This window comes from Pistacia vera, unplaced genomic scaffold (assembly GCF_008641045.1).
Source record: "Pistacia vera cultivar Batoury unplaced genomic scaffold, PisVer_v2 Contig67, whole genome shotgun sequence".
In the NCBI taxonomy this organism is placed as follows: domain Eukaryota; kingdom Viridiplantae; phylum Streptophyta; class Magnoliopsida; order Sapindales; family Anacardiaceae; genus Pistacia; species Pistacia vera.
The window spans coordinates 683,531-690,235 of NW_022196523.1; the positions used below are offsets into that span (position 1 = coordinate 683,531).

At 40.1% G+C, this 6,705-nt stretch overlaps 1 pseudogene; it reads left to right on the forward strand.

Annotated features, from left to right (window-relative positions):
• The first annotated feature begins 743 nt into the window (after positions 1–743).
• Positions 744–4,974, forward strand: LOC116112806 (annotated as a pseudogene).
• Positions 4,975–6,705: the final 1,731 nt, after the last annotated feature.

The window sequence follows — 6,705 nt, forward strand, 5'->3', positions numbered from 1 at the left end:
AAGTTCAATTCAGAACTAGAGAAGACACAAAACAGTGAAAAAAGGCAAGAGTTTGTGAGACCATAAGAGGGTAAAAATCGTTTAGAGTGAGAACACGAGTGCAAGTGTATCAATTCTTGAGTGAAATACGTGAGGGAGTGCTTGTGAGGATTCTAAACATGTCCCATAATCAAGAAGAAGACACAACTGAAGAATATCGACAACCCACAGATCCGAACCTCCAAATGCAAGCGTTGTTAGGGAAAATGAGGAGTATGTTGAGGGCTGAATTAGAACTTATTCACGTGAGGTTGGACAGGGTAGAAGCGGGAACTCCTAGGGGACAGCAACAAGACATCCCCAATAGGCAGCAAGGTAGGCGTGTTCCGTGGAAAAATGTTGGGGAAGAGGCGGAGGCGGAGGCGGAGGCGGAGTCGGAGGAGTTTGATGAGCCATATTTGAACCGGGGTAGGTTTGAGCGTGGCTATGGGAACAGAAAAGCTAGGATGGGTAGGCCTAAGAGGGATAATGATTTAGGAAACATAAAGATTAAAACCCCATCTTTTCAAGGTAAAAATGATCCTGAAGCTTATTTGGAGTGGGAAACTAAAATGGAGATGGTGTTTGAATGTCACAACTACTCAAAGATAAAGAAGGTTAAGTTGGCCGCAATTGAATTCACTGATTATGCCATTGTTTGGTGGGATCAATTACTGATTAATAGGAGGAGGAATAGAGAACCACATGTGGACACTTAGGAGGAGATGAAAATGCTTATGAGGAAGCATTTTTCACCCAGCCACTATTATAGGGGATTGTATCAAAAGTTGCAGAGGTTAATTCAAGGCTCCAAGAGTGTGGATGAGTATTACAAGGAGATAGAGATAGCTATGATCCAGGCTAATGTAGAAGAGGACCGGGAAGCCACCATGGCTAGGTTTTTGCACGGTTTAAATCGTGAGATTGCGGATATAGTCGAGTTGCAACACTATGTTGAGTTGATGGATATGGTGCATCAAGCCATAAAGGTGGAGGAAAAATTCAAACGGAAGGGATTGGCTAGGTGGGGACAACCTATGGCTACCACCAGCCCGTGGAAGACAGCTCCAAAAAGGGATGAGTAGCTACAAAATAAGCCAAAATTTTAACCCTTTAAGAATGCCAAACCAACGACCGCCACTACTCTAGGTAGCACCGAGGCTTCTACTTCTAAAACAAGTGATATTAAGTGTTTTAAATGTTAGGGGCGGGGACACATAGCTAGCTAATGTGTAAACAAAAGGGTGATGGTGATAAACGCCCAAGGAGAGCTTGAGTTGGAGAATGAGGAAGAAGTAGATGATGATGACATGCCAACTTTGGAGGATGCCGATGATGAGCAACATGCTGTGGTTGGAGATTTATTGGTGGCAAGGCGAGTTCTCAATGTGCAGGTTAAGGAGGATGAAAGTAAGCAAAGGGAGAACTTGTTTCATACTTGGTGCTTTGTAAATAACAAAGTTTGCAGTGTCATTATCGATGGAGGGAGTTGCACAAACGTAGCCAACACTTATTTGGTGGAGAAATTGGCCTTAACCACCTTGAAACATCCTCGCCCTTACCGGCTTTAGTGGCTGAATGATTGTGGCGAAATCAAGGTGACAAAGCAAGTGTTGGTGGCATTATCCATTGGCAAATATGAGGATGGGGTGCTTTGTAATGTGGTTCCTATGCATGCATGCCATTTATTGTTGGGAAGACCATGGCAGTATGATCTGAGGGTTACGCATGATGGATTCACAAATAGGTATTCTTTCACTCTTAAAGGGCAACCTATTACTCTTGTGCCATTAACTCCAAAACAGGTCATGGAGGACCAACTAAAGTTACAAAGATCAAATGAAAAAAAGAAAGAAAAAGAAAGGAAGGCCGAAATTGAGAAAAAAAAGAAAGAGAGAAAAACATTGATCAGCGTGAAAAAAAAAAGAAAGAGAGGATTTCGGCCATAGTGAGAGTAAGAGAGGAAAAATTCAATTACATTGCAAAAAAAAGTGAGATCAAGACATCATTATTTTCACACCAGCCCCTTATTATACTCATGTACAAGGAGGCTCTTTTATGTACTAATGATCTCGTCAGTGCTTTGTCGAGCGATATTGTTCCTCTTTTGCAGGAGTTTGAAGATGTCCTTCCCGAAGAGGTACCTTATGGCTTACCTCCAATCCGAGGGATTGAACATCAAACTGATTTCATGCCTAGTGCATCAATTCCAAACCGACTTGCTTATAAGAGCAATCCCGAGGAGACCAAGGAACTTCAAAGGCAAGTAGATGAATTATTGGAGAAGGGGTATGTGCATGAAAGCATGAGTCCTTGTGTGATTCCGGTGTTATTAGTTCCTAAGAAGGATGGATCATGAAGGATATGTGTTGACTGCCGAGCCATCAATAACATAACTGTAAAGTATCATCATCTCATTCCTAGATTAGATGATATGTTGGATGAATTGCATGGTTCTTGTGTCTTTACAAAAATTGATCTTAAGAATGAATATCATCAAATTAGGATGAAGGAAGGTGATGAATGGAAAACTGCTTTTAAGACTAAACATGGTTTGTATGAGTGGTTAGTGATGCCTTTCGGTTTAACTAATGCTCCGAGCACATTTATGTGTTTGATGAACGATGTTTTGCGTGCATTTATTGGCAAATTTGTAGTTGTGTATTTTGATGATATCCTAATTTATAGCAAAAACTTGGAAGAACATGTAATGCATTTGAAATCTGTTTTGGAAATTCTATTCAAAGAAAAGTTCTTTGCTAACCTCAAGAAGTGCACCTTTTGCACAAATAAGCTTCTGTTTCTTGGTTTTGTTGTTAGTAAGAGAGGAATTAAGGTAGACGAGGAAAAGGTAAAGGCAATCCAAGAGTGGCCAACGCCTACAACAATCAGCCAAGTGAGGAGTTTCCACGACTTAGCTAGCTTCTATAGATGGTTTGTGCATGATTTTAGTAGCTTCGCCACCCCTCTTACTGAAGTCATCAAGAAAAATGTGCCGTTTAAGTGGGGGAAAGAACAAGAAAAGGCATTTAATCTGATCAAAGAAAAGTTAACTAATGCACCTTTGCTTGTTTTACCTAACTTTGCTAAAACTTTTGAAATTGAGTGTGATGCTTCAGGAATAAGTATTGGAGCTGTTTTGATGCAAGAAGATCGTCCAGTTGCTTATTTCAGTGAAAAGTTGAGTGGGGCAGTCCTAAATTACCCCACTTATGATAAGGAGATGTATGCCTTCGTAAGGGCTTTGGAAAATTGGCAACACTATCTATGGCCAAAGGAATTTGTGATTCACACAGATCATGAATCTTTGAAGCATTTGAAAGGGCAACAAAGGTTGTACAAATACCATGCCAAGTGGGTGGAATTCATGGAAGCATTTCCTTATGTGAATAGACACAAGCAGGTTAAGGAAAATGTGGTGGCTGATGCATTGTCCCGAAGGTATGCTTTAATTTCCATTTTAGATACAAAATTTCTTGGCTTTGGCTTTGAATACATCAAGGATTTGTATGCAAAAGATTCTAATTTTGGTGATGTGTTCAATGCATGTGAAAAAGTGGTGTTTGGTAAGTTTTATAGGCATGATGGATTTTTGTTTTGGGAAAATAAACTATGTGTTCTTTGCGTGAATTGCTTTTGAGAAAAGCTCATGGTGGTGGTTTGATGGGTCATTTTGGTGTAGCTAAGACTTTAGGAATTTTGCATGATCATTTTTTTTGGCCTTATATGAAGCGTGATGTGGAAAGAATTTATGAGAAGTGTATCCCGTGTAAATAGGCTAAGTCTAAGTTGAAACCCCATGGTTTGTACACCCCTTTGCCAATACCTAGTGAACCTTGGACTGATATTTCTATGGATTTTGTTTCAGGTTTACCTAGGACTAAGAGGGGGAGAGATTTAGTTTTTGTGGTGGTAGATAGATTTTCCAAGATGGCACACTTCATTGCATGTCATAAAACCGATGATACATCACATATAGCTAGTTTGTTCTTCAAAGAAATTGTTAGGTTACATGGCATGCCTAGGACCATTGTTTCTGATAGGGATGCAAAGTTTTTGAATTACTTTTGGAAGACTTTGTGGGGAAAGTTGGGAACCAAGTTGTTGTTTTCCACTACTTGTCATCCACAAACAGATAGGTCAAACTGAAGTAGTGAATAGAACTTTGTCTTCTTTGTTACGTGCTATCATTAAAAAGAACTTGAAAACATGAGAAGATTGTTTGCCACATGTTGAATTTGCTTACAATAGAAGTATACATTCTGCATCTAAGTTTTCACCATTTGAAATTGTTTATAGCTCTAATCCATTGTCACCTTTGGATTTAACTTCTTTACCTTTGAGTGAACGTGTGAACTTAGATGGCAAAAAGAAAGCAGAATTTGTAAAGATGATTCATGAAAAGGCAAGGCTGAACATTGAAAGGAGGACTAAACAATATGTCTATCAAGCCAACAAGGACGCAAGAAGGTGGTGTTTGAACCAGGAGATTGGTTTGGTTGCACTTAAGGAAATACCGTTTTTTTGGAGAAACGGCGTTCAAAACTCCTACCTTGGGGTGACGGACCATTTCAAGTAGTGGAACGCATCAATGATAATGCCTACAAGCTTGACTTACCAGGTGAGTATGGTGTCAATGCAAGCTTTAATGTTGCTGATTTGTCTCCTTTTGATGTAGGTGATGATTTGAGGACAAATCCTTCTCAAGAGGGGGAGAATGATGCAGACCAAGGAGATGGACAAGGTGATCATACACATGGGAATGGAGCTAAACTTGCACAAGACCCTTTGTCACTTCCTAGCGGCCCAATTACAAGACTTAGAGCCAAACGTTTCAAGGAAGCACTAAATGGGCTAATCCAAGAGAATTGGGCTGATTCTAAAAAGATCAAGATGGGCCCAAATAATAATCAAGGCTTAGTCCATGTCATCAAAGCAATTGAAGAGGCTAATTAGCATGCAAAAACGTGACCAGCATGGTCTGACCATTAAAGGGCGTGAATTTGTTGAGTTTCAAGGATATTAAATAGGGGAATGCCGATGGTCTTGGCTAGTTATGTTAAATACATTGAATTTAGTCATTTAGTTATTTTTCGGTTGCCTCTAGAAGTCCAAGAGGCCTAAAAACGTGGGGACTTGTTTATGTTGATGTTTGTGTTGCTTTTAAAGTTGTAATTATGACTTTTCCTATTCTTGGAGGGTTGTTTCAAGTATATAGATGGGCATTACGAATTTTAATGGACAAATTTGGTTTTCAGAAAATTATTATCATTGTGAGGTCTTGTGCTCCTCTCCGTTCTGAAAGAACTCTTGAACTTATCAAGTTAATCTTGTGGCGTTCAAACAACCAAACTTATCACCTTGATTCTTGAGAGATTCTTAGGTTTCTTGGTGTGGCATTTCAATCCTTCGTAGTCTTGGTTTTCATCTAGTTAGGTGATGGGTCAAGGCTCAACAAATCTTGTCTACACGATCTTGGGGTTCCAAACCATCATTGTTATCGGGTTTCATCACAATTATTGGTGGAGTTCATATCACTTATGTTTGGCACGATAATTGGAACCCAAGAGGCCTTCTCAAGGATAGATATGACATCCGCATTGTGTATGATTCGGGGCTATATCATTTTGCTAAGATGTGTGAGATTTGGGATGGGAGAAGGTGGAGATGGCCAACAGCTAATTCTTGGGCTTTGATGGACATGAAGGATTCTATCGACTTTGATCCAAATGAGGGTGAGGACATGGTTGTTTGGAAGCCTAATGCATCCGATAAGTTCTCTTTAAAATCGGCTTGGGAGGTTACTCGTGTGCACCATCATCGAGTGGAGTGGCATCACCTTGTATGGTTCCCAAAAGCTATTCCACGACACTCCATGATCACGTGAATGGCATGTAAGGATCGGCTTCAAACCAAGGACAACATGACGAGGTATGGAATAGCTTCTAGCAATTTGTGTTGTTTTTGTAATCATGGGCAAGAAACGATTGATCATCTCTTTTTTGCTTGTCCTTTCACCCAAAGGATTTGGAACCAAATCCTTGAGCTCTCTTCTCTTGGGTATGTCACCCAGCCTTGGAACGATTATGTTGAGCACATAGCTAGTAGGTGGAGAAAGAATAAGCTAAAGTACTCTATAGGGAAGCTAAGTCTGGGAGCCACCGTTTACTCTATTTGGAGAGAGAGGAATAGCCGGATTTTTGGTGAGGAATGCAAGGATGCACATACTGTCTACAACTCCATCAAGAATGTGGTGAGGGAGAGACCTATGGACTTTGGCAAGATCATAAAGTATACCTACAATAGAAGACTTGCCAAGAAATGGGGTCTCCCCATGTCTATTTTTAAAACATCCCAAGGGAGCTAATTATATGGTTAGTTGTTATGTGATGGGTTTTTTGTCGTGTATGGGGATTTGGTTATATGACATCCTGACGGGTGATTGTGCTAGAAGAGGCTACTTTGACAATTGGAAGACTTGGGGTGTTGATCTAGTATTTTGTCTTTGTGTCATTATCGGGCCTTACCTTGTTAATGTCCATGTTTATGGAATTCTTCTTGTTAATGCTTATGCATATGGGTTTTGTATTCTGATACTTTTGAACCTAACCTAGGGCATGTCTTGTGGTAGGTGGGATTCATTGTAATCTTTAATCTCCACTTGGTTCCATTCCTTTGACAAGAAGA